This window comes from Pinus tabuliformis, chromosome 1_2 (assembly GCF_031772625.1).
Source record: "Pinus tabuliformis cultivar Carrire ecotype Pingquan chromosome 1_2, CPIR1, whole genome shotgun sequence".
NCBI lineage: Eukaryota > Viridiplantae > Streptophyta > Pinopsida > Pinales > Pinaceae > Pinus > Pinus tabuliformis.
Genome location: NC_142298.1, coordinates 328,299,689 through 328,326,379, shown reverse-complemented (window position 1 = coordinate 328,326,379; position 26,691 = coordinate 328,299,689). Strand labels below are relative to the sequence as shown.

Genomic DNA, 26,691 nt, shown 5'->3' with positions numbered 1-26,691 from the left:
TCTAAACCAAAAACAAGAAATCACCTGCTAAAATCAGGGAACTGAGAATGGACTTACCACCATCCACAATTCATCTTATGAGGGCCCATGTAATGTTCCAAACTAGGAAAAATAGTTCTATGCAAAGCAAATAATAAAAACAACACCATAAAATTGAAACATCCAGTGCGCACCCATAAAAAGTCCAAGCATAAGTTATAACCAACAGTTCAGCCATTTTATTATAATCTAGGACAAAAGTACAATAATGTGGAAGTGTTGCACCTGGGCTTGCCTCAATCGCAAGCGTGATCAAACCCAGGTGGTAATATGTCAAGCCCAGATGACACAAATAACTGCTTCAATGATGCCTTGTGCTGCCCTTGTGAAATTGTGTTGTCTGCTACAAAGATGTTGCTGGAAACCCCACCTCCAGTGCTCAAAAAATTACGAGAAATTAACCCCAGTCTCTCCACCAAATACCCAGAATCACCCACAAAGGAATTGGCCAAACATTGACCACGGAAATTTGGCCCAAATTCCCCTTAGCTCCTCTAGCTACTGGCTGAGTTCAAACTTCAGACCATTGTTTGACCCCTTAGATCTGCCCAAAAAATTCTATAAAATTAGGAGTGTGATCCTTGCCCAAAACCTAGAAAAACCCAAAAAGGGTTTCCCTTGGTTCCAACCTTCAAAAATTGACCCTTCACAGCGTGGCCCTCCTCCAATTTCGAATTTTGTTGCTATGTCTGATCCTGTCAACCTCTGGTCTCCTAACTCCAGCAGTCCTCCTCAAATGGCCCTCCAAATGATCTCTCAACCTCCCAACTCCAAACTCCCTTGGATGTTGTTGCCCCAAAGAGTTTCACTCCAATGACTGCATAGTCATGGAGGAGATGACGCAGTTCTGTGTGTGATGAAATGAGAGATGTGTGTAGGATGGCCCTCTTGTCTGTAGCTGCCCTCTATACTCCTAAGAATGATGAAGGCTGCTCCTGTCTCCCCAACTTCTAGGAGTACCTCACGCTGTGACTGCGCAATCCCTGCGCTGTTGTTACTCTCCCTGTTGTTGGTACTTGACTTACAATTGTTGTAACTCATCACCCTGCTGCTGCTACGAACTGAGATGAAGAACTCCGTTCTAGGGCTGACACTCGAAGTCCACCGAAGCAAGGGTTGAGATCTCCGCTCATAGACACCCGTGTGCTAAACAGCACAATAACCCGGCTAAGCAGCTTGAGCAACCAAGGTTGAGATCAATATGTCAAAAGATAAGACGCTGAAATGAGGAGAGTTTCCTTCCTTATATAGATTTCGTGGAGCACTTTTCCCTCCATCGTGGTTCCCTCACTTAATCACGATCTCCCCTCCATGCAAATCAAACTAGGGAATGTGTATTCTCCTAGTGTGGGTGGCCCCCACGTACCAATTAACTACATCGAAAAAACTTCTACTAAGTCTAGCCTCCTAATAAAATTCAATGGGCCCCATCACCTCCAAAATCGGAGCCAAAATATAGAAATCAATCCTGTTCTAAAATAATTTAGGAAGGGACATTATAGTCCTCCCCTCCCAAATGTTGCTTGTCCCCAAGCAACTTTAGTGTTGGATGCTCAAGTATGTGTTCGCCCTCCCAAGTAGCATCCTCATCTAGCAAGCTCCTCCAATGCACCAAAAATTGCTTGTCCTCAAGCAATGCCTGAGCAAGCATCTTCTCTAACTGGTGCTCCCCACTGTCACTACAAAATGTGCCAGGGTCCCAAATGTGCCACTAGATCGTGTCTGACCTTTGCATTGTCCTGATATGAAAGAATCCTTCAATACCAGGATCCCAGGCCATCCTGTCCAACATGAAGCTCCCCTTGCTCCACTCATTATCCTGCCCGGTGCAAGTAACAAAAATCCCCTGCTACATCAGTGACTTGGTAAAGCCCAATGGAAGATCTGTATGATCTCCCCCTGTAGTAGCCAATGCATCCCTAAAGGTTATTGAGTTGTGAAGAGTTGTCATGCCCCAATTCCCTGCTAGTCCCAGAGTGGTGCCACCATGCTAACACTACACTACTCTAACTATGACATACTCCCCATCATGCGTAGATGGTATCCTCCCCTCTTGAGGCCTAGTGGTGAAAAATCTGTGAGAGTCAAGCTCATCCTCCCCAGGCATCTCCATGATGCCAATATCTTCCCCTCCACTGCCAATCTCAACTCTGGGCCATAACAAGACAAGTCTACCTCGCCATGCTATGGAGGTTTTAGTGATTCCCAATGTGTCAAACCCAAAGTGAATTGGATCATCCTCTGCCATGACCTTGCTCATCACAAAGTGGAGTGATTTGCCTGCCAATCGGATCCACGGATTCCCCAAACATACGGGGAGCTCATAACTCCCACTCCTCACAAGATATCACTGCATAACGTCATTACCAGCTAGAGCCCATCTGGCCCTCATCTCCGATCCCTGTATGTATTCCCTGGGTGGACCCCAACTATAAGGAATAGCTCTCATGCCTGTGAACCTGCCCTGCTCTTGCCAGACCACGCAATGAAATCTGTTATTCCAACTCTTGATGATACACCTCGACTATTGATTTGTGGTAGCATCGGATGTGCTCTAGCCATGAAAACTGGTGGAGAGGCCAAAGCGCATGAGATCTCCAAGACCCAAAAATGGTTTGGGCAGATTCTAACCGGTTTGGGAGATATTAAAATAGTTAATATTTTTAATGGAGTTCCTAAGTCTAAACTTAGGAAAAATAAAATATTAATGGGTATTAATATAAAACTGGGTTAGAAGGTTCCAAAAGTCATGGATCAAGCCAAATCTAATCTTAGCCATTGATTAGAGATTTAATCTCGGTCGTCCATGGACCAACGAGAAAAGTATAAGAGGAGGCTTGAGGGTCAGTTGGAGAAGACACCAAAGTGATCAGTCATTCTATTCTCTAGAGGGGGGTTTACTAAAAGAGATAGAATCAGTGATCAACAGCGAGGGGCAGTGAATACATAGGAGAGAGGTAGAGTTGGTACCAGAGAGACAACACAGAGTCGAGAGAGGTTGACACAGAGGCAGATGGGTGCTACGCAAAAGCAGCTAGGAGTTGCGCGGAGACAAGAGAGGCCAGCACGTGTGACGCAGAGGGTCTAAAGGTTGACGCAAAAGCTCCAGAATCTGACGCAGAGGCTAGCAGAGCTGACGCAAGGCCAAGAGGCAGCATTGGGAGGATTTCGTGGGACAGACTGGGAGCTGGTGAGCCGGGTAGGGTGACGTAGTCCTTATCAGAGTGACACAAAGCAGTGGGAGCTACAATTGTTGTTGTGGGATCATTCATCCGGTGATTAATCAACTGGAATATCTATCTTCGAGGAGAGGTACTACTACCAAGGGCATTCTCTGTTGGGTGAGCCATTTCTAGCACCCTGGTTGTATTCTAAAAACTGCATAATAATAAAACCCTCTGAATAGCTGCACCGGTTTTCCCGCATTGGGTTTTTCTGAGGACATTGGTCCAAAAATAATGGTGTCACTTGTGTGCTTGTTTTCTTTCAGTTGATGATCTGTAGATGTTGATACTGTACTTGTGTTTATTTTCAGTATTTACATGGTAAATAACTTGTTAAGTAATTAAACAAGCAGGAAGAAATAAACCAGATAGTACAGGAAGAATTTCTAACGGGTTAAACTTAGAAATTCCAACATGGACACTGCTCGGAGTCTGGGTACCCTCCTGTAGACGAAGTCTACCATCCACCATCCCTCAAGTGTGAGCTCAAGGGTGGAATATATGCTACCTCAATTATCAACTACGCCATCCCTAAGCCTGTATCTGACAGCTCGTGCACCTACAAGGGTCTCAACTGAAGAGTCTCCTCCCGACTCATGGCACGTTGTGTCTCATCCAACGTGGAATATATGCTACCTCAATTATCAACTACGCCATCCCTAAGCATGTATCCGACAGTTCGTGCACCTACAAGGGTCTCAACTGAAGAGTCTCCTCTCGGCTCATGGCACGTTGTGTCTCATCCAACTGTCAAGGGTGAGCCTCCCATACCCTACTACCTGAATGGAGAGTGTCAAGAGGAAACAACCAAACACTCTGTGACTGTAAGCAACACTGGAGGATGATGGGCGGGTATGTCCCAAACAGTATGATCAAAATTTTGTCGGAATGCCAAAGAATGATCCTACACTCTCTCTGCCTCGCGGATCTGCTAATAACTCCCTCGAAGCCTTGTCTCCGCTAAGCATGGTGTCCCCAGATGCTCAACAATGTCGTCATCGATCCTAGGTGAGTTGCATCCAATACTACACCTAATGCCCCTGTCCATATGCCTCATTAGAGGCAACACTCCAAGAGCCCGATGCGCCGCACCATGCATCACTGCACACGGCTAAGCAACACTGCCTTCCTCGACATGCCACTGTATGCTACAACCTGTCCCTGTACACCATTGGATAGCCCCAGCTACGGCTATACCATCCTGTATCGTCATATGTCCCGCTTGTGTCACTACACCGATCACTCCCTGCATGTACTCAATGTAATGTGAGGCACTCCCCCATGCGTCTCCATGCCCATCTGCAAACCAATGCTCCACGCTAGATGCTCCTACCCATCCCCAAATGAGATGGCCTAAAGTTGTGTCCCTATGCATCGGCCCACACTCAACCAGTATCATCACCTCCATCGTCGCATCATCATACCCTCCAGTGAATGGATCTTCACTCCAAATCCTCCCTGAGGGATCCAAGAAGTGAATCTCCCTATGTGTCAGCAGTGATGCTACCCCTACACTACTCCTCTACGTCCTCTGTGCGCCACACAAAAGTGAAGAATCCCCAACTCCATACAAGGCGCCATCTGGTGGTCTGCCAATGCCACCTCCTCCAACAAACTCCTGCAAGAGTGTGTTGATCACCTCGTGATCCTGTGTACAAATGTCATACCAAGTAAACCTAAGAAACCTGTCCATAAACTAGTTGACCACTGCTACTGACTGAAACTCTCCTAGCGGAGGTGCATGCTCAACTGCTAGGTCAACTATACCCTCTAGGTTGTAGTCAACCGGTATACCTGGAAAATGATAGGTGGTCCCTCCCGGATCCCAATGCCAGTCAAGGCTTCCAGCATCCTCATGCCAGGAAACTCCTACTGAGCTCCACCTGGGTCCACTACCATCTCCATAGGCCACTCCACCAGGTACCAACTCAAAATCTCTCATCACCCAACCCCAAGAGAGGGATCGAATGCACGAACTCCCAACATAGAACAACCCCAACATGCGAGTGCCAAGGTAACCTAATGCACGAACTCCAACTATCTTGGTCAATACACATAATCTGACTAGGTAGCTCTGTCTCTCTCTATCCAATGGGCCAAGATAACCTAACAGTGTTGCCATCCTCGTCTATGTATGCCCGAAGAGGGTTGTTATCACGCTCCAACGTGCACTCTAGCTACACCAGTAGGGAATCCAACGCTCCCCAACGTGAGTCAATTTGACCGTGGACTCAGAACAAACCACTCTCATGCCCTCCAGCTCCTCGTTCTGCTACAAAATAGCCTCACGCACTAATGTGACCTTCCTTTTTAATGCTAGAAGGTCGGCCTGAAACTGGTGGAACTGTCGTGGGCATCCATCGCCTGTAAACTCGATCAAAGCTCCAGATACCTCAGCAATTGTTGGCATCTATGTGTGTAGGCTCTATCTTCTCCACCAAGGTGTCAACTGGGCCTATCAAAGAGGTCTCAAATAAAAGTGACTCCTGTGCCACACCGGGTATATCGATGTGCTCCTCACCATCCTATGGGCTGTCAGCATCATGCTCAACCTACTCCTCAGACTCTTGATATCTAAAACCAGGTCTCCACCAGCAAAAGCACCCCCTGGTCTCACCCTCTAACTGTCTATGTCCTGCCTACTCCTTTTCAAGAGGGTTGCTCTCACGCTCCAACATGCACTCTCGCTGCACCAGTAGGGAATCCAACCGCTCCCCAACGTGAGTCATTTTGGTCGTGGACTCGAAACAAACCACTCTCATGCCCTCCATCTCCCTGTTTTGCTGCAAAATAGCCTCATGCACTAATGTGACCTTCCTTTTTAATGCTAGAAGGTCGACCTGAAACTAGTGGAACTGTCGTGGGCATCTATTGCCTGTAAACTCGGTCAAAGCTCCAGATACCTCAGCAACTATTGGCATCTCGTCCATGGCTGGCTCCTCCTCAACAGATGGCTCTATGTGTGTAGGTTCTATCTTCTCCACCAAGGTGTCAATTGGGGCTATCAAAGAGGTCTCTAATAAAGGTGACTCCTGTGCCACACCAGGTATATCGATGCACTCCTCACCATCCTGTGGACTCTCAGCATCATGCTCAACCTATTCCTCAGGCTCCTGATATCTAAAGCCAAGTCTCCACTAGCAAAAGCGCCCCCTAGTCTCACCCTCTAACTATCTATGTCCTGCCTGCTCCTTTCCAAGAGATCTAGTGCCCTAATCTGGTCGACTTTCCCCACATGATGTAGATAGTTGCACCCCCACGGCCTGCTCACCTCTAACGTCTATGTTGTAAGGGTGAGGATGGGTTTGGTCTATCACCTTTCTCAACTAGGCCAACCGCTCATCATCCCAATGAATTCTACCACAGAATTTCTGCATACTAGATTTCCCTTGAGCCATGGGTTTGTCTCCGATTTCACCCGTCACTGTGCACCAGTGTTGAAAATATCTGTATCGGCAAAATATCGGTGAGGGTCCAGAAAATATCTTATCGGCAATATCAGCAAAAATATCGGCAAATATCAGCAAGCATAAAAAATGCATAATATATTCATTTTTTTCAGATCTTTAAACATATAAAGCAATAACAACATGAAATAAACACATTGGCACATAAATATGAAGAAAACACTGATATATATGATGTCAAATAGAAATGATACATGAAAGGCGATCCCAAATCCTGCTGATCCCTGATAATTGTCCATTCAAGGACTCAAATATGGAGAACCAATACAAAATAACATCACATATATAAAAGTATCTCATCATCATGAGTTACATGTAGCATAACAAATAAAACTAGCAGCTATCTATCTGAAATCACTGCCCTCTCCCCCTTTTACGAGAAAACATGATGGGCTATTTGCCAGGCCTGCCCCTAGTAGTAGAAGGCCCTGACCCTGACCCTACCTTTGCACCTAATGTCAAATAATGAGTGCTAGGTATGGAGTTGTGCTCTCCTATATCTATAGAAGAGGGTGTTGATGCTGATGCTCCCACAATGTCCTCCTCCTCCTCCTCTTGCTCCTCCTCCGAGTCCTAATCCTCTTGCTGCCCCTGTTCTAATGGATCATCTGGCTCTAACCATGAAGGTGACTCCTCCAAGATGGGCTCCTCAGACTCCACCCTCCACTGAGACAATACATCAATATTGTCTAAGGAAATGGCATCTGGATCCATTGGTGCTTCTATTTGCCTCACTCGAAGTCAGATGTTGTAATGCACATACACTAAATCATTGAGGCGTGCGAACTCCAACCTATAAGAGTGTCAAAAAACTAATGAGTCTTGACTCTTGACTCTTGACACTTGAAGGTCATAAATTAAAAATTAAAAATTACAATAAGTGTAATTGCTCAACTGAAGGCTGGAGCTCAAAGTTATACCTATTGCGCTTTTTTGTGTGTATTTTCTCAAATACACTCCAATTGCGCTCACACCCTGAAGAGCTACATGTTTGACTCAAGATTCGTATGGCCAATTTCTGCAAATTTGATGCCCTTGCACCATAGCTTCGCCACCAAATATCTACAACAAAATAAAGAAATAAAAAATTCAAAAACTTAAAACATAATTAAACTTTCAAATAAAAGTTACATAATTGAATTTAAAAAAAATAGAATTATAAGTAAGGAAATTCTAAATTGAAAATTCTAATTTCTAATGAGTGATGACTTGTCACTTACATGGCATGAAGAGAGTCATTTCCCTAATAGCATCATCAAAGCCAAATAGACCAACACAATCCCGATAATACTGTATCTCGCAATTGATTTTGCTACGAAGCTCAGGATCAGGTACCATCCTATGAATACAGGAATGGAGCCCTTCCATCACCTCGCCATCAAAATCAAAGCCGCATTTGTATGAAAATGCGGGGTTGAGGAAGAGTGTTGTTGCATGAATGGATCGATGAAGCATCCCTGTCCACCGACTATCAATCACATCCCATAACATCATATGCCTATCAAGGCCAACAGAACCCTTGTCTGCATAATAAGAACGAATGGCCTCCTTGGCCCTATCCATGCCCTCATACAAATAAGCCATTGCAAGCTTCTCCCCATCTACCAATCTGAGAACCTTTACTATAGGTTCACTAACTGAGCATGCTTCTTCTACTCCACGCCAAAACATCTCAGAGTACACCATTTTTGCAATGGCTTTCCCGTCCTGTCTCCTGCTGTATCTACAATTATGCCAGTCATCAGACACAAACATTTGCTTCAACTCGAACTAACATCGAAGCAAAGACTGAAGAGTAATAAAGTTTGTGGCAAAACGTGTGATCGCAGGACGCCACAACTCCTTGTTTCTAGTGAACCTCCTCATGAGGCTAAGAACAAAAGCATGGTTATAAATAAACTTGGGGATGCTCCTAGCCATATCAACTGCCTCCTTGACGAAGGAGAGTTTCCCCATATCCTCAAGCAACAAATCGAGACAATGTGCTGCACACGGAGTCTAGAACAATGTGTGATGCCTCTCCATAAGCATCTTGCCGGCAAACACATAATTAGCTGCATTGTCTGTTATGACTTGCACTACATTCTACACACCAGTCTCCCGAATGAACCCATCTAACAACTCACATATCGTTGCTGCATCTTTGATATGTTCTGATGCATCCACCGATTTAATAAACATGGTACCTTTAGGACAATGTACCAAGAAATTTAGAAGGGTCCTACCCTTCCTATCTGTCCAACCATCAGACATCACTCTGCATCCAGCAACTTCCCATGTTTTTTTCAACTCCGCCAATCTAGAGTTGATGTCCTGCTTTTCTACTTGAAGAATTGACCCCTGCAACTCCTCAAATGTAGCACTTTTGTACCCTGGGCCCACAACAGCAATAGCATCACACATTGGCTGCCAAAATGGATTGGTTTTGGTGATGCTGAGAGGTAAGTCGCTCCAGAAAATACACCTCCCCATGACTCTATCTGGTTCTTGCTTCTCCTTTTTCTTAACAAGCGATTTTATGCCAGGTTGTGATCCATGTCCTGTTCGTGGAACAAAAAATGATGACCTCATACCAGCAGTAGCAGTTGATGATGTGCCAGCTATGGAGACCCTCCCACTACCCTCAGCATCAAAATCAGGAGAAGATATCCCGAAAGATCTACCTACACGTTCAGCCTTGTTTCTTTCTATCTCTTCCTTCTTTCTATCTTTTTCATCAATTGCCTCAAGAGCTTTTTGTATAAGCTCCGGACTAGAAACTATACAAATCCCAACATCATGTCCAGTGAGTCTAGCCAGATGGTATTTCAGTCGTGTAACCCCTCCTGTCATCCTAGTCCCACACAATTTGCATGTAAGATATGCCCGATTTGTCCCACCATTAGGGTTCCCATACTCCCAAAATGGGTCCAAGGCTTTTGGCATATTTGAATTTTGTAGTGAGTTAACTCAAAATGAGGGCACCAAAAAGAAATGGAATTAATAACTTAATAAGTACTAACCACATCATTCTACAAAATAGTTTTTTTGCTACATTATTTGCAATGTGAATTCAATGTGAATGAAAAACCATAAATGACAATAAGAGGGTGTATTTGAAAGTTTAAAAAAAATGGAGTGTGCTCTCCAAATATATGGAGAAAAGTTAAAACCCTTGCATTTGCTCATGGGCGTGAAAATCATAGCAAATGGAAAAAAAACCAAGCAAAATGATTGTAGGCAAATACGCAAGCAAGAATAATCCTAAAACTATAAAAAAATTCATTAACATAGGGGTTTATTTGAACATACCTGTTAATGGAAGAGATGAAATTGTCTCACTGTTCTTCAAGATTAGATCAACAAAATCTTCGTTGTTGGTGGTGATAATAGCTATTCAACACTCAAATCCTCCTTGGCAGCAAGCAAATAGCTCTCCCCTTCCTTCTCCAGCAATCAGAAATGAAAATGATTGAAAAAAAAAAACAAAATCGGACTTTTATAGCCGTGCAGCAATTTTTCACTGTCTCCCGGCGATTTTTTGCATTGTCGCGCGATATTTTCCCGAGATATCGCCAATATTTTCCCGAGATATCGCCGATATTTCAGAAATATCGCGATATTTTCGGGGAGACAAAATATCGCAATATTTTCTCGGCGATATTTCGTCTCCCCGAAAATATCGCGATATTTACGAAAATCAGCGATATCTCGGCGATATTATATACACTGTTGTGCATTCATACCCAAAGCTTCCATGATCTTCTGGCTAGTTTCTCACAGCTGGGCCAAGATCATGCTCAGATACCACTGTAATGTTCCAAACTAGAAAAAATAGTGCTATGCAAAGCAAATAATAAAAACAACACCATAAAATTGAAACATTCAATGTGCACCAAAAAAAAGTCCAAAAATAACTAAGAGTTGAGTCGTTTTATTATAATCTGGGACAAAAGTACAATAATGTGGAAGTGGTGCACCTAGGCTTGCCTCAATGGCAAGCGTGATCAAACCCAGGTGGTAATATGTCAAGCCTAGATGGCACAAATAACTGTTGCAATGATGTCCTACGCTGCCCTTGTGAAACTATGTTGTTTGCTGCAAAGATGTTGCTGGAAACCCCACTTCCGGTGCTCAGAAATTGCGGGATATTAACCCGGCCTCTCCACCAAATACCCAGAATAACCCACGAAGGAATTGGCCAAATGTTGACCTCAAAATTTTGGCCCAAATTCCCCTCAGCTCCTTTAGTTGTTGGTTGAGTTGGAACCCCTGTTTGACCCCTTAGATCTGCCCAGAAAATTCTATAAAATTAGGAGTGTGATCCTTGCCCAAAACCCGGAAAAACCCAGAAAGGGTTTCCCTTGGTTCCAACCTTTAAAAATTGACCCTTCACAACTTGGCCATCCTCTAATTTTGAATTTTGTTACTCTCCTAACTCCAACAATCCTCCTCAAATGGCCCTCCAAATGATCTCCCAAACTCTCAGCTCCAAACTCCCCCAAATGGTGCTACCCCAAAGAGTCTCACTCCAATGATTGCGCAGTCATGGAGGAGGTGACACAGTCCTGCGTGTGATGAAATGAGAGTTGTGTGTAGGATGTCCCTCTTGTCTGTAGTTTCCCTCTATACCCCTGAAAATGATGAAGGATGCTCCTGTCTCCCCAACTTCTCGGAGTACCTCACATTGTGACTGCGCAATCCCTGCGTTGTTGTTACTCCCCCTGCTGCTAGTACTCAACTTACAACTGTTGTAACTCGTCTCCATGTTGCTACTATGAATTGAGATGAAGAAGAACTCCCTTCTAGGGTTGGCACTCGAAGTCCATCGAAGCAAAGGGTTGAGATCTCCACTCAAAGACACTCGTGTGCTAACCAACACATTAACCCCGCTAAGCAGCTCGAGCAACCAAGATTGAGTTCAATATGTCAAAAGATAAGATGTTGAAATGAGGAGAGTTGCCTTATATAGATTTCGTGCAGCACTTTTCTCTCCATTTTCCCTCCATCGTTGGTCCCTCACTTAACCATCAATTTCCCCTCCATGCAAATCGAACTAAGGAATGCATATTCTCCTAGTGTGGGTAGCCCCCGCGTACAAATTAACCACATAGAAATATCTTATACTAAGTCTAGCCTCCTAATAAAATCGAATGGACCCATCACCTCCAAAATCAGCCCCAAAATGTAGAAATCAATCATGTTCCAAAATAATTTAGGAAGGGACATTACAGCCCTGTTGACCACTGAAGTGGCACCTGATGATTATATGAAGACTCCATGCCCAAAGATGATCCAAAGGACATTTGTACCATCAGATATCATCAGTCAACAGAGTTTTTTAACTCTAATTCTATCTTCTCATCATCTTTCTTATACCCATATTCCACACCCAATAGGCCTAGGATGTTGGAACTCGATCAGCAAACAAGTACACCTTGGAGTGTTTTTTTTATCTGGTTAATTATCCCTTCTTTGTCAGAGGCGGATAATTTTTTGGGTTTTTTTCACTCACTTTTTACCTCAAAGTTGGGGTAACAGTTTCAAGGTTGAGCCCCTAACACATCTTAGTGTCTAGAGTTGATGTATTTTACCATACTAGATCACACAAAAAAATTCGTAGAATTTGGTTAGGTCTAGGTAGTCATTTTTTAATTTTTTAAATTTCCCGCAAGTCAAAAATTGCAAATAAAATTGTATTTAAATTGTAATAAGTGTAGTCTAGAGAAGTTGTATGGGGTGTGAGTAATCAAAATTACACCTCTCACCCTCAACTTTCTACTATGACACACTTTGATGGGTTAAAAATGTATTTTGAACCATCAAAACCCACTTTTCCTAGGTTTAGTGGGAAATCTGGCAATTAATTAAGCCAAAAATTAAATAAATGGAAAAAAATAAATATCCACACATGCTAAATGTTGTGGAAATGGGGTGAAAATTATGGGGAAGTTAAAGTGAAGTCCCAAAGTGATGTGGACTCCTAAAATCAAGGAAAGGATGTGCTCAAATAAAATCGAATTTTTGGCATTAAAAGAGAAAGTTGCTTACTTGGAAATTCGAATTTGTGAAGTTAATGCACATTTGGAAGGATTTGGGAGAATATTTGGTGGAGATTTTTGTGGGAAATTGTCCCCACATGGGTTACCACCCATATGCAGTTGTCATTCTATCATAAAATTTGAATTTGGCACATGAGGGAAGAAGAAAATGATGCCGACTTGCCAGAATTCGATTTTACACTTGGAATTGGAGCTTCATTCAACAAATTTGAATTTCTCTTTGAGATTGTCACCTCCTGCCACTTGTTTAATCACTTCTACATTGGGATTGGCTCCAATGCCATTTGTCATTGTCATTCTTCATTGGGATTTGCTCCCAACTCTATATAATAGAGCCATGGGCTCTCATATATAATATTGTTACTAGCTATTGTGCTTGCGGAAGCGCTGGTGGCTTGTACACTTTCAAAAATATCAATAAAAACTTTGGGGTTTCATTCACGAGGTGGTCCTCCTTTTCGAATGTGATGAATTGTTGATCATTGGTATAATTCATTTTATTCATGCTTTGATCTATTTTGTTTTCATATGCTCTTGTAGATTTGTTAATATAGTGCTATCTTGCATTAACATTTGATTTTGAAGTATGCTCTAGGTATAGAATGCTCTAGTTGGTTTTAAATAAATCTCTAGAGTTTCTTATCATTGTTTATTGCTAAATCTATATGGAACTAATTCTTGATTGAAGTTTTGTAGAGGGAACATCTTGTTGGGATCACAAAATCAAGCGTGAGGGGAAGTCTTTGAAAAGACCAACCCACTCTTGATACATTCTTAAAGGAGATCCCATTTGTTCTTGAGCCTTCATAGTCTTACCTTACAAAGTGGTTTTGTAGGAGTTTTGGCACATAGCTTGTACACAAGCCGAACACTTCAAAATTTAAATATCTTTAAAAAAAAATTGTACCTCATTTCTTTCATTTGCTATTTAAGAGCTTGAAGATGGGTAAGCAAAGACGAGAGTTTACGTTCACTCTTTAGCTTAGCCTTTTGTAAATTATAATTGTACATATACATTTTATCTTGTTGATTTTTTCAGTAATACTGAACTTATTTTGCAGTCATTGTTTGTTAACTCTTGTGTGACAAATTTTGAAGAGAAACCTCCAGCAACATCTAACAAGTGTTTGCAGGACCTTTGGCAAGTGTTGGGGGTTCGATTTCCAAGGATACCATGAGCCCTTTTGAGGCTTATTTTGGCCAAAGTTGAGTTCACTATAGGGCTGCCCATTTTCCTCTCTAAACCGTGGGCATTTGGAGGAAACTTTCACCTTGTTTCCCTTGCATAAGTTTTGTGAAATCCTGTCATTACTTTCTCAAGAAAAGAGGTCTAATGTCCAAGTTTCAAGCAATTATTGTGAAAACTCTCCTTGAAGTTTAGTTGAGGACTTTGAAGGACCCTCTTCTTATTGTAATATTAATAAAAGATCTAATTTGCTTGTGGGAGCTTGGGATTTCTCTCAGGGTATCTTATCTCCCCATTTAGAGGGAGGCTTCTCTTGCGTGGATTGACATTTGCATGGTTTAAACTTTCACATTTCATTCACTTACATGCATGCTTTAATTGGGAACTAACACAACCTTGCCATCACATTTCAATTTTAAGTTGAAGTTTGTTACAATTTCATTTGAGCTTTGCATTCTCTATTTCGTTGTTGCTTGGAGCTACAAGCTTACACTTTACTTTGGGCAATTCATCATTTACATGCAAAACATTTATATTCTTAACAAAGTTTGATTCATTACCATTTACCTTGGTAAATTGTTTCATGAGCACTTGAATACATGCTTCATTTTTATGCTACATTCTTATCTTGAATATTGGAGCAACTTATCGTCATTGTCTATTTGAAACAAATTTTACTTTCAAGCAAATTACTTGTATAATTGTAATTCATTGATTAAATACATGCAACACTTGTAAGTTAATTTTATTCCTCCGATTGAAGTTACAATTGCAACTTATGTTGAACACTATTTCATTTTCAAGCATTGCAAATCAATCTCTTTGAAGCATTTGCATGTAGCGTTATTTTCATTTGGGGAATTAACACAATTTGCATTTTATCTAGGCATTTTAGTGTAGCAAGGCCCTAAGCCTCATTAAAATTTTACCTCCAACATAAGTTGGTTGAAATAGACATCTTAGGGATCCTCTACTCCTCTATTGATTCTTCACTATGCGATCCATATCTTTGAGCAAGGGTGAGGTTCAAGGATTAAAGAGTTAAATTGTAATCTTGTTGTAGAGATAATTAATAAAATTAACCAAGTGTTACCTTTACTTTACGTGTCTCTTAATGGTTTGAGTTTTCATATGCAAAGTCTATTCCAAAAGCAAGTATTGTAATCCTTTCAAACAAGTGTTTTATTTTCATGCTTCAAGTCTAATTGCATAATGATGTCTTGGTTTAGCACTTCCTTTCTTTTACATTTCCAAGTTAATTATTAATTTTTGGGTTTTGACAAGATATGTTTCACATGTTTTGATTTATAAAGTTGATTATCTCAAAAGCATTTTGTACCTTACATATCTTGTGCTAACAATTTTTGTTTACATTTCAGGGTTACTTCGTTTTCTCTTTTGAGAGAATTGCATTTTACTTTGAGCAAATATATCTTTAAATTGTTGAGCAAATTCCTTATAAGGCACTGGTTTTACGGTTTTTGTCATTGACATTGTTATTTCAAGTTGTTCACTTCATATTTACTCATAAATCTTTAAAAGTTATCCATTTTCACTATAACACTCTCCTAGAAACTCACATCTTTTAACTTAACTTTTCATTACGGACCACCCCCCTTAGCTAACCTAGGAGATAGCTCAAATGGAGAGAGTTGGGATTAGAGTGACAGCGCCTTCTCTGAGTTCCCTACCACCAACCACACCTTGTGGGGTTGAAGGCTTTTCTCACTGACTTGTAGGTAGGTGTAGGTGGCAGGGTGATAACAAACCCAACAATCATTCTCATCACTATTAAAGATTTATTCTAGAGTGGAGATCGATTTCCATCTACCTAGAGTTTTCATATTCCCAAATCACAGATATTCATATATCTTGAAATTCCACCATATTTTTTGCAAGATTTATGCAGAGTTTTCAAAATGCATGCTTTTTGTCTCTTATTAATGATTTTTTCATAGGTCACAGAACAGTTTATAGGCTTGTTTTTTTTTCCCTAGGTTTGAAGTTCAAAGTCAAATATTTCTTTGACAATAGGAAAAAGGTTGTGGACTTTCAAAAACAATGGTGTAGACAATATATTCATATTTGTATAAATGTATTGATATATATTTAATTGATAGAATGATTGATGGTTTTTTATGATGAAGGTTGTGGCTTAAATATAGACTTAGCGCCTTTTCACAAGGGGTCATGATATTTGGCCGTGCCCCTCTACATAATTAATATATAATTACAGTTATTATTTTTTTTTACATAACATTGTTTTCCCCTCAAAAGAAATGCTTTATTCTCAAGTAATGAGGGATGTTGTTAACAAAAACCTTTTGTCTTCCATAAAGCATCTTCTTCCGGTAGGCTCTTCCTTTGGATGAGGCATTCTTTAGTTACTCGGGAAAGCAACCGCTTTTATCTACTAGGAATGATAGCTTCTAATATAACTTCTCCCACTAGGAAGTGTAGACAATTTCAGTTTGGCCATCTATTTGGGGGTGGTAGGCTAAGCTCATGTTGAGGGATGTCCCAATTTGTTTGAAGAAGTCCTTCCAGAACTTTCCTTTAAATTTGGCATCCCTATCACCAACAACGACCTTTGGAAACCCACGTAATTTGTAAATATTCTTGCAAAATATTTCGGCAATTTGTTTGATAAGTATGATCTCTTTACACCTGTGAAGTGTGCATATTTAGTGAGTTTATCTACTACCACAAGGATTTTTTCATTCTCATTTGACATGGGTAGCCCATCAATGAAGTTCATCGATATTTCTTCCCATTTCTGGTTTGGAATATGCATGAGGTAGAACAATCCTTGTGTCATAATATTTTATTTTTGTTTCTCTGGCATTTATCGCATTCTACCACATATTTTTGAATGTCCTTGTACATCCCTTTCCAAATAATGATTGACATGCATTATAGTAGGTTTTGAAAAATCCCACATGTCGAGCTCCTAGAAAGTAATGACACTCCTTAAGAACTTTGGATTTGAATTTGAAAGTTGGACTTAGATGGATTTGTTGTTTATACTAAGAGATGTCATTCTTCCATTCGAATTTTGAGTTCTAAATAGGATTGTTGATTAGGTTACATGTTTCTGGATTCTTTGCATATTCACTTTGAACTTCGTCTAACCATTCTAGAACTATAGTTGAGATTGCAAATAATAATGGATCTTCGTCTTTTCGAGAAAGAGCATCAGTTGTGACATTGTCTTTACCCTCCTTATGTAGAATTTCTAAATCAAAGGTTACTATTTTCTCCAACCATTTTTTTGTTCTGTTGAAAGTGTTTTCAGTTGTAGAAGGTATTGTAGGCTATTGTGACTTGTACATATCAATAATTTTCTTCCTAAAAGTTATCATCACCATTTGCTTAGGGCATGCACAATAGCAAGCATCTCTTTATCATATGTTGATTTCAAGCAATCCCTTTTACTTAGCTTGTTCCTCTCAAAAGTTATGGAATGGTCATCTTGCATTAATAAGGTTTCTATTCCAAACCTAGAAGTGCCACATTCAATTACAAAAGGTTTTGAAAAATGGAGTTGATAATACCAATGTTATTGACAAGATTTCCTTTAATACTTCAAAACATTAACATGTTTGATCATCCCACAGGGACTTTGGAATCGTCTCGCCTTTCTCCATCTTGATTTTACGAAGTTTATCCTTCAGTGCCAACTTCCTTTGATCACTGCTATTCTGATACAAGTCCATCAATGTTTTCCACATATCATGCGGAATTTCCTTGCCATGGAGACTCGAGACAATGTGGTCTCAAACTTCCTCAAGGATTATCCACCTTGCCTTCGCCGCACACTTCTTCCATTCAACCAAGTTCTGTGCATCCATAGTTGCTGGCTTGGGGACTTCTTGATCAATGAATTCCTTCAAGCCATTATCTTCTAGCACAGACTCCATCCTGTCGCTCTAGGCTATAAAATTCGAGCTTCCTTCCAAGGCATACTCAAGCCTCAACCCATGGAACGCCATCTGTCGATCCTAAAGTATGTATGCAAATTCGACTTTCACTTGTAACCCAGAAACTCAAAACTTCGAAATCTCCTCTAGAGAGATGATTTTAAATCAGCGATATCTCCCTCATCCAAACTCCGATTCGACCGATTTTTTTTTTGAATTTGGGTATCTTTTCCCAAGGAATCCAAATCTGCAATTTGTTTCTGAAAATTTTGCATATAAATTCTCAGAACTTCTCTACAAACTCTCGGCCCAAAAAACAATCTTGCTCCGATACCATGTAGAAAAACCTGTAGATTCACAAGCTAATGCAATTTGCTAAAGAAAGAGACAAGAATCTACTTCTACTCTTTACAGCAGAAGCCCATAAACATCGAGCAAACAATAATCAATAGAGGAAGAGAATCAAAGACACATAACACAATAAATATTCAAGGAAAGCCACAGCTCAAAACCCCACTATTGGTTTTGTATTAATCCGAAAAATCAAGATGAAATTACAATGCTTGTTCTCTCAAGAGCAATTCCAGCACTTAGCAAATTCAATCTCCAACTCATAAGCAAGCTCAAGGCCAAAGCTTAGCCAATTCACAAGCTCTCCAAGTCTCTATTCCAATGTGTAATTCCTATGAAGGATAGCTTGTATTTAAAGGGAAATAAAGCCTCTAAAAATAGCGCAATCCCTCAAGGATCAGTTCTTGATTGCATGCACTATCAGTGCAACTCAGAAAAATTTAAAACAAATAGTACATTGTCCCTGCACTCTAGTCTCAACTGGGTCTTTCTCAGAATTGACATGCATGAGTTTCTAATGATGGAATCTTCAGTTAACTAGAGTAGAACTAATTAGGTCACTAGTGTCCCAACTGACTGTTTACTCACTATTAGTTCTTGAAACTAATTGGAACTAATTTAACTAGACTTAACTCAATAAACTAAGTTAACTAATTACAACTCATCCTGAACTCCTATAAGTTAGGGAGAACATATACATGTCTTCTAAAACACTGCCAATTCAAATTTCCTAAATTAATTAAGTTAATTAAACTTAATTAATTATTTTCAAATTGCTATGAAAAAAGAATTATATTTTAATTCAGAGTTGAATTCAAGGACAAATTAAACTGGAATTTCTTGTTGCCATTTCTCAACACCTGGAATGTCGTTGGAGTGTTAGTTTAATGAAAAGACATTATTTTAAACTCGTAATGAGCTTCATGAGTTCGGAAGGCAGTTTTCGAGGTATCCTCTAATCTTACTCTAATTTGGTAGTATACAAATCTCAAGTCTTATTTTCAAAAATATCTAGCTCCATGAGGTTCGTCTAACATTTCGTCAATGAAGGGAATATGGAACTTGTTCTTAATCGTTATCTTGTTTAGTGCTTCATAATATATGCATAACGTGAGCAATCCATATTTCTTCCAAGATAGAATCACAAGAGCAACATAAGTGATTCTACTTTTTGTAATGATACCACATTTTAAGAGGCCTTGGACTATTATTTCAATTTCAATTTTCTGATGATGTGGATATCTATATGGCTTAATGTTGATAGGGTTTGACCCTACCTTGACTTCAATTATGTGCTCAATTTCCCTTTCAGGAGGCATCTGCAAGGGAATATCTTGGAACACCATCTTGTGTTTTTTTAATTAATTCCTGAATCTTTGTTTGTTCATCACTAACTACTTCTGAGGACAATAATTCCATTTGATGACATTGGATCCTATAGGTTGGTGCTCCTTTCCAAATTAACTTCATCATTTGTTGAGAAGATACAATTTTACTCTGGGGTGGCTCGAATCCAAATAATTTGTACTTTTGTCCTTGCCATTTGAACTTAATAAAGTGATCCTAATAATTTGTGGAATAAGTGCCTAATTGTTGTAGCCATTGTATTCCTAAGACTACTTCTACTCCTCCCAGAGGCACAGTGTAAAACTAAGACTCTAAATTACAGATTTGAATTGTAATTTAACATTGTGGCACCTCCCCACATTTTCAATCTTCTTTCCATCTGCTACCATGACCTTCATATTGGGCATTGAATATATGAAAAGATTCAATCTATTTACCACGTTCACGCTGACAAAATTATGCTACTTATAGTATCTATTAAGACCATTATTCTTTTTTATATGTACTTTTAAATTTAATGTTTGTGGTTGGGATATCCCTATGATAGCTGCCACTGATATTTGAGTTGCTTCTTCATTTTCAAAATCTAGGGAAAAATTTTGAGGATTCTCATCTTCCTCTGCATCTAACTCTTCACTATCTAAATCATTTTTTGCTTCGCACGTATATAGGTTCTTGGTGTTGTTTCTTTTAAGAAATTTGTATTTGCAGTCCCATTTTTCTCTATAGTATTTACACTTTCCTTCCTTTAGTCTTGGACTTCTAGACTAAGATTTTCATCTTTTCTTAAATGAGGTGGAAGGTACTTTGAATTTTCTGTATATGTAGGTTGTAAGGATTTCCATCTTGAGTAAACTTTATCAGATCTTGGCAATAGTGATAATTCAATGTTTTCTCAATTGCATTTCCTTTACGAATTGCTTCTTCCATAATTCTAATATCATGAAGCTTAAGTTCATTCTGGAGGTATGGTTTATGTCCAATAATATGTGATTGAATAAGGTGTCATGTTGATAATATAGGTATTGTTGTAGCCAGTGTTTCCCATTCTAGAGCATACTCATCCACAGTTCCTTTTTGTTGTAGCGTGATGACTTTTGTGAAGAATTCTTCTTCCTTGATACCCTAGAATCGTTTAAATAATTCATCTCTGAATTTATTCCAACTGGTTGCATATGCTGACTTATTCCACTACATATAGCAATTATATGCATCACCTTCACGCTGCATGGATGCATGCTTAATTTTTCATCATTGTTATAAATGTTCTAAATTTCAAAATGCTCCTCTGCCTAAGTTGCACGAAGTGCCGAAATGCTTCAGAGTTTCCAAAACAAGTATGTTTAGAAACCTCAACTCCTAAAAATGGAAACATCAGGTGAAACGTCATATATATATATATATATGAAGAAATTTACAAATAAGTGAACAACACATTATCTTGCAAGAAAAAAGGGAAATAAGACACATAGATGACAATTTAGAAGGAAAATTGTTAAAATTGGCAACTAGGGCCAAACTTCATGTGAGTCACCTCATTTATGGTAGCTGATATTTTTCCTAGATTCCTCTTGTCGAGAGGTGTAGGATTGATATAAAAATCATCCGATTCCCACAAGTATTTATGGAGATATGAATTTATTTGTATTTACTTGACAAATTTTCAAGGTCAGCCAACAGTTAAATGTGTGGCACACATGCCCAATGAATCATATAAATACAAGAGAGGTTGATTCATTTTCTCATCATCTCATCTCACTATTCTTCTTTCTCTCTCCTTAGCTTTGGGTTATATAAGGAGCAGTGCAGATGTGGGAAGAAGGAGGATGCAGAAGCTATTGAAGGTCTCTTTAACCTGCGTTGACCAAGCGTTGACTCATCAAGGGTGCGGTTTTGGTGTGGCTGCCTCTCCTAGGCAGGCCGCAGATTTTGGCACAAAAATCAAGGCAATCAGTCCATAGGTTTGACCAGCCTTAACTGCCCTAGTTTTGGGTAGCAAGTTGACTTCAGTCAACAGCAGTTTGACTGTGTTTTTGGGGCTGCTTGAGTGTTGTTTCTTCAGGCTGTTCGAGGACTAGTTGACCGGAAATTGACCAAACATATTGGAGGTCAATTTCAACTCATTTGACCAAGTTTGACTTTGCTGATCTAGGGTTTGTTGCTGCTAATATAAAATTACAGAATTCTGATTTTGTACTATTTCTCTCTGCTGAACTATTGAAGATTAAAGAAGATTTGATCAAAGGGTTTCCCCGCATTGGGGTTTGTCCCTGGCTAGCCACCACATCTTGTGTCCCTTGTCTTGGCTTCTTTTCTATTGATCGTTTAATGTTCTATTTGCAGTTTACTTAATGTATATGTAATTGTTAATCTGTGGCTAATAAAAAGAAAAGAAGTAAAATGTTCTAAGCATAAAACATACCATAATTTAACAAAAACCAAGTCTATATTAACTCTCATAGATGATTACATGATGGTTGACTTTCGGGTACAACTCTGTTGACCACACTTTGTCAACAGTCCAAGAAGCAGAGTACAAAGCACCAAACAATTTTTTTCAAGGATCAATGTCATCATTCAACTTCTAGTTGTATCATTGTAAACCCAATTTCTACAAAAATTATTGTAAATGATGCTAGTATGACCATTAAGCCATGTAACAACACCTAGGTAAGCCTATGATTTTTTTCAAAGGATTTCATCCTAAGAAGTTTTTTAACCTCCTTAAATTATGTGTGTTTGTAAACACAAACAATCAGAAAAGTTTTTCTTCCAGTTATAACCCCAAAACTAGGGTGGAATTCGTTAACAAGGTCTTAGGTGAATCCTAGTGTTTATTGAGTCTATGTAAAAGTGTGTTTAAGAATATTTTAGTTCACGGTTACTCATAGTTAGACACCATGGCTAAATTATCTTATTATCAACACACTTGGTTTCATACTAGATCATATTGTGTCAACAGAATTGGGTAGTGCCTTGAGGGTCTATGTTTAAAGGTGTATTTCCCTTTCTAAGGGTTGAATTAAATTGTAATATCTTGATGTAAAAAATATTTTATTGCATGGTTACTCATAGTTAGACGCCATCGTTAATAAATTTGAGGGTGGAAAAAATAATCAATCCCCTCTAGTCATTTAATTAATTTTTCTGGCAAATTTAAATAAAAATCCTAAGCTAGAAAATTAATTAATTTTGAGTCAAAAAATAATTTGAGAGAACATAAATTCTAAGTTGCCTGGAACGGCTACCTTCAATGAAAAAAACGTCGAATCCCGTTTCGGATCTGGATCATCATATGAAACATGGTCAAAATGGGTCAAATACGTTTTTTGGGCGTTTTGAAATTTCGGAAACGGAAGAGAATGAACCTTCACCGTTTTTAGGCGTTTTTCTCCAAAAACGGCCCGGATCCAGTAAATTCCAAAACGTTTTATGAAATCACTGATCCGTATGCCGATAAACCAAAACGTTTCCCGATTTTTGCCCGCCGGGAACGACTTTCAATTTGGTTTTCTAAGTTCTTATTACGATTTTGAGCGGAACCTATCCCTAATCTTTTCCAATTCGCTTTTGTGAGTGAGTGTGTTCGTTGACTCTTGAGCTGTCGAGTGAGTGAGTGCGTTCGTTGAGCCGAGCCGTCGAGTAACTGTGAGACTAAGTGAGTGACCGCCGATTGTGTAGACTGTTGTGACTGTCGACTGTTGTAGACTCGATGTGACCATCGAGTGTGCCCGGTGTTGTCGACTGTGTAAAGACTAGAGTGTGTCACTGACTGTGTAGAGTGTGTTATTGTGTCGCCGTCAAGTCTCGACTGTGCAAACTCCAGAGTCCAAGGTAAGCGGAAAACCTCCTGTCCGTGTTTAAAATTTAAACTTTAAAGTTTTAAACACCTTCATCATTGTTTCAGTGTTTCAACTTTCATCACTATTCTGTTGATTGTTTGTTTGAAGTTTGAACCCTGAAATGATGCCAGCAGCCAGAGGCAACGCATCTTAATAGTATTTTACTACTACACTGTCCATTAACACTATTATAAAATTATAAATCCTGAGGAAATATGAGTTCTAACTTCTGTTGGTATGATAACTTATGCCAGATTCTACATGACTTCCATGTGTTCATAAATTTACAGTTTAAACTTTAAGGACATATCAAATATTGATTCTAATAATTCTAGAAATTCAAGCATGGAAATCTGAATAGAAATGTTCAACGGTCAACCTATGACTGTATAGTTTAAATATCACATACTCTAACTTAAAGCGCCTCTCCCAAGGAAAATGCACCCTATTCTAAATCTGGAATGTATCTCTACTATGCATTCTTCCTAAAGATAGATCTGTTCCTAAAACAGAACTGAGAAAAACACTTCTAATTTAAAGCCAACATCTAAATTAAACTAGAAAAGCATGCTAATTACGGCTCTATCTAAGTCTGGAAAACACTTTCAAATTAGGACAAGGATGCATGCATACAACAGCCATAAGATACCTGTAATGTTGTTGTAGCCTCACACAAATTGCAATGATCTAAGAGTCGAGACTTGTAGAAGTCTAGAAGATGTGCTCACTACAGCAATGGATCCAGCTACCATCTGTAGATTTCAATTTTCAAGTTTCAACCCTAAAGAGGATATACTCAAAACAATATCATTATAGGTTTGTCTCCCACACTTACCACAAACATTCTAGGGTGACCCGACCTTCCACTATGTTTATGTTACTTATTGTGCATGCATTTTAAGAGAGTGATAACCTCCATTGCATTCTAAAGAAACCATGATTACTCTTTCATCATCTTTTGAAAAATTACATGTCCAAGACTCCAATCATTGGTTTTAATAATGATTGTTCTTTTTCAAGGCTTGTAAGTTTGTAAACTGTAACTTGTTTTGAAATCCATTTTTGTCAATTTTATTTTGTAGTTTCATTTACATCATCATCATCATTCATGGCAACTTCAAGTTCAGCCATTCATGAGGTAGAGGAAGTGGAACATGAAATTGAATATGTCCCTAAAGTTGATCCAAAGTCACCACTTTGGAAATATGTAACTATTGTTGGGAAGATCCAAGGAGGGGGATCATTGGCATGGGTTTGTAACGAGTGTAAAAAGGAGTATAAGGGGTCTCATACACACGGGTTAAAGCACATTTGCTTGGCTTAAAAGGCAATGAGGTTCAAATACGCAGTGGCCCGCCTAAAGAGAATGGGACAGATGTAAACGGTTTAAGCAAGGCAACACTTGCAAAATATCAGAAAGAACAAGGCGAGGTAGATGCTAAAGCAAATGAGGCAAATCATGCCTCCCATTTAAAACACCCAACAAGGTTGGGAGCATCTTCATCGAAGCCTCCACTTCATTCTCATGGAATTGTTTGTTCAAAGCGGTCTAATTTGGGACCGCTTGAAAAGAGTTTTAATAATGACGCTCGAGAGATAGCAAATGCCACTATAGGCCAATGCATGTTGATTTGGGGTAGCATCGGATATGCTCTAGCCATGAAAATTGGTGGAGAGGCTAAAGCACATGAGATCTCCAACACCCAGAAATGGTTTGGGCAGATTCCAAACAGTTTGGGAGATATTAAAATAATTAATATTTTTAATGAAGTCCCTAAGTCTAAACTTAGGGAAAAAAAAATATTAATGTGAATTAATATAAAACTGTGTTAGACAGTCCAAAAGTCATGGATCAAGCTAGAGTTGATCTTAGTCATTGATTAGGGACTTAATCTCGGCTATTGATTTGTCAATGAGAAAAGTATAAGAGGAGGCTTAAGGCTCACTTGGAGGACACACTGAGGGAGAGCAGTCAATTCAATTTCTGGAGCGGGGTTAGCTGAGAAATTCAAACTAGTGGTCTAGTGAGCAGTCAGGAGGCATCAAGTACGGAACAGAGAGAAGGGATCAACCACTGGAGACCAGTGCTGAGGCAGGAGAGGCAAACGCAGGGCCTGTGTGGGTGACGCAAAGAAGCCTAGGGCTGACGTAGAGTGTCTGGGAGCCACACAGAGGTAAGCCAAGCTAACGCTGCGACTAGGAGAAGTGCTGGAGAATTTTTTTCCTCTCTGTGGGTAAGCCAGTTTGGCACCCTATTGTACTAAAGTATTGCTGAATATTAAAATCCTCCCTTGCTACACCGGTTTTCCCACATTGGGTTTTTTCGGGGACTATTGTCCAAAATATCTATGTCAATGTGTCGATTCTTGTACATGTGTTTGTTTCTGTATTACGATGTGATATCTGCAGCAGAGTTTATTTTAATTTTTATTGAAGGAATTTCATAAATAACTTATTGAAGAATAAGTAGGAAAAGTAAATCAAATGTTGCAGTCATAGAATTTTCACATGGTTTCAGAGCAAGTAATCAGAGATAGGAAGGGAAAATCAGTTATGGATCGAGACCACGATGCAGAGGCATCCACGTCAGGGGACTCACACAGATTTTTAGAAGATTGCACAAGAGAAAGAGACTTCGATTTCTCTATGTTGGCTTCCAGGCCGGAAGAAGAAGTGGCTTGTATGACTAGTTCTACATCATCAGAAGTGTGGTATATACACAGTGGAGCCTCATGGCATATGACGGGAATCAGGGAATGTTTCTCAGAATATCGAGAAGAGAAGATGAACTTTCAGATCACCATGGGGAACAAGGAAAAGTGTACTCCAGTAAGGAAGTGTACCATAGTTTTTCAAATAGAATCGGGAGAATGGTTTCGTGCTACAAATGTGTTCCATGTACCAAGATTGGAGATGAACTTACTTTCCGTGTCACAACTTCAAGGCAAGGGCTATGACATCTACTTCATCAAGGAAAAGGTATATGTCAAACACCTGAGCTGGAAAAAGAAAGTGCAGATCGGGATCAAAAGTAACAGGTTGTATAGATTACAACTAGAATCACCAATGGCACTAATAGGCAGTCATGGAGACAAGGACTTGAATGAACTAGGCCACAAAAGAATGGGTCATTTGCACCATGGAGCTCTGAGAATTCTCAGGAGCACTGTAACAGGAGTTCCGGATCTGAGTACGGAACGAGATGATGTATGCAGAGGATGCGCTGTAGGAAAGTATGTCAAGGCAGCATTTCCCAGGAGAAAACACAGGGCCA

The 26,691-nt window shown here is 39.7% G+C and overlaps 1 protein-coding gene across 2 annotated transcripts in view; it reads right to left on the bottom strand.

Annotated features, from left to right (window-relative positions):
- Positions 1 to 26,691, bottom strand: part of LOC149205703 (uncharacterized) — a 392,500-nt gene that overhangs the window by 63,854 nt on the left and 301,955 nt on the right. The gene's annotated exons all lie outside the window — the stretch shown is intronic.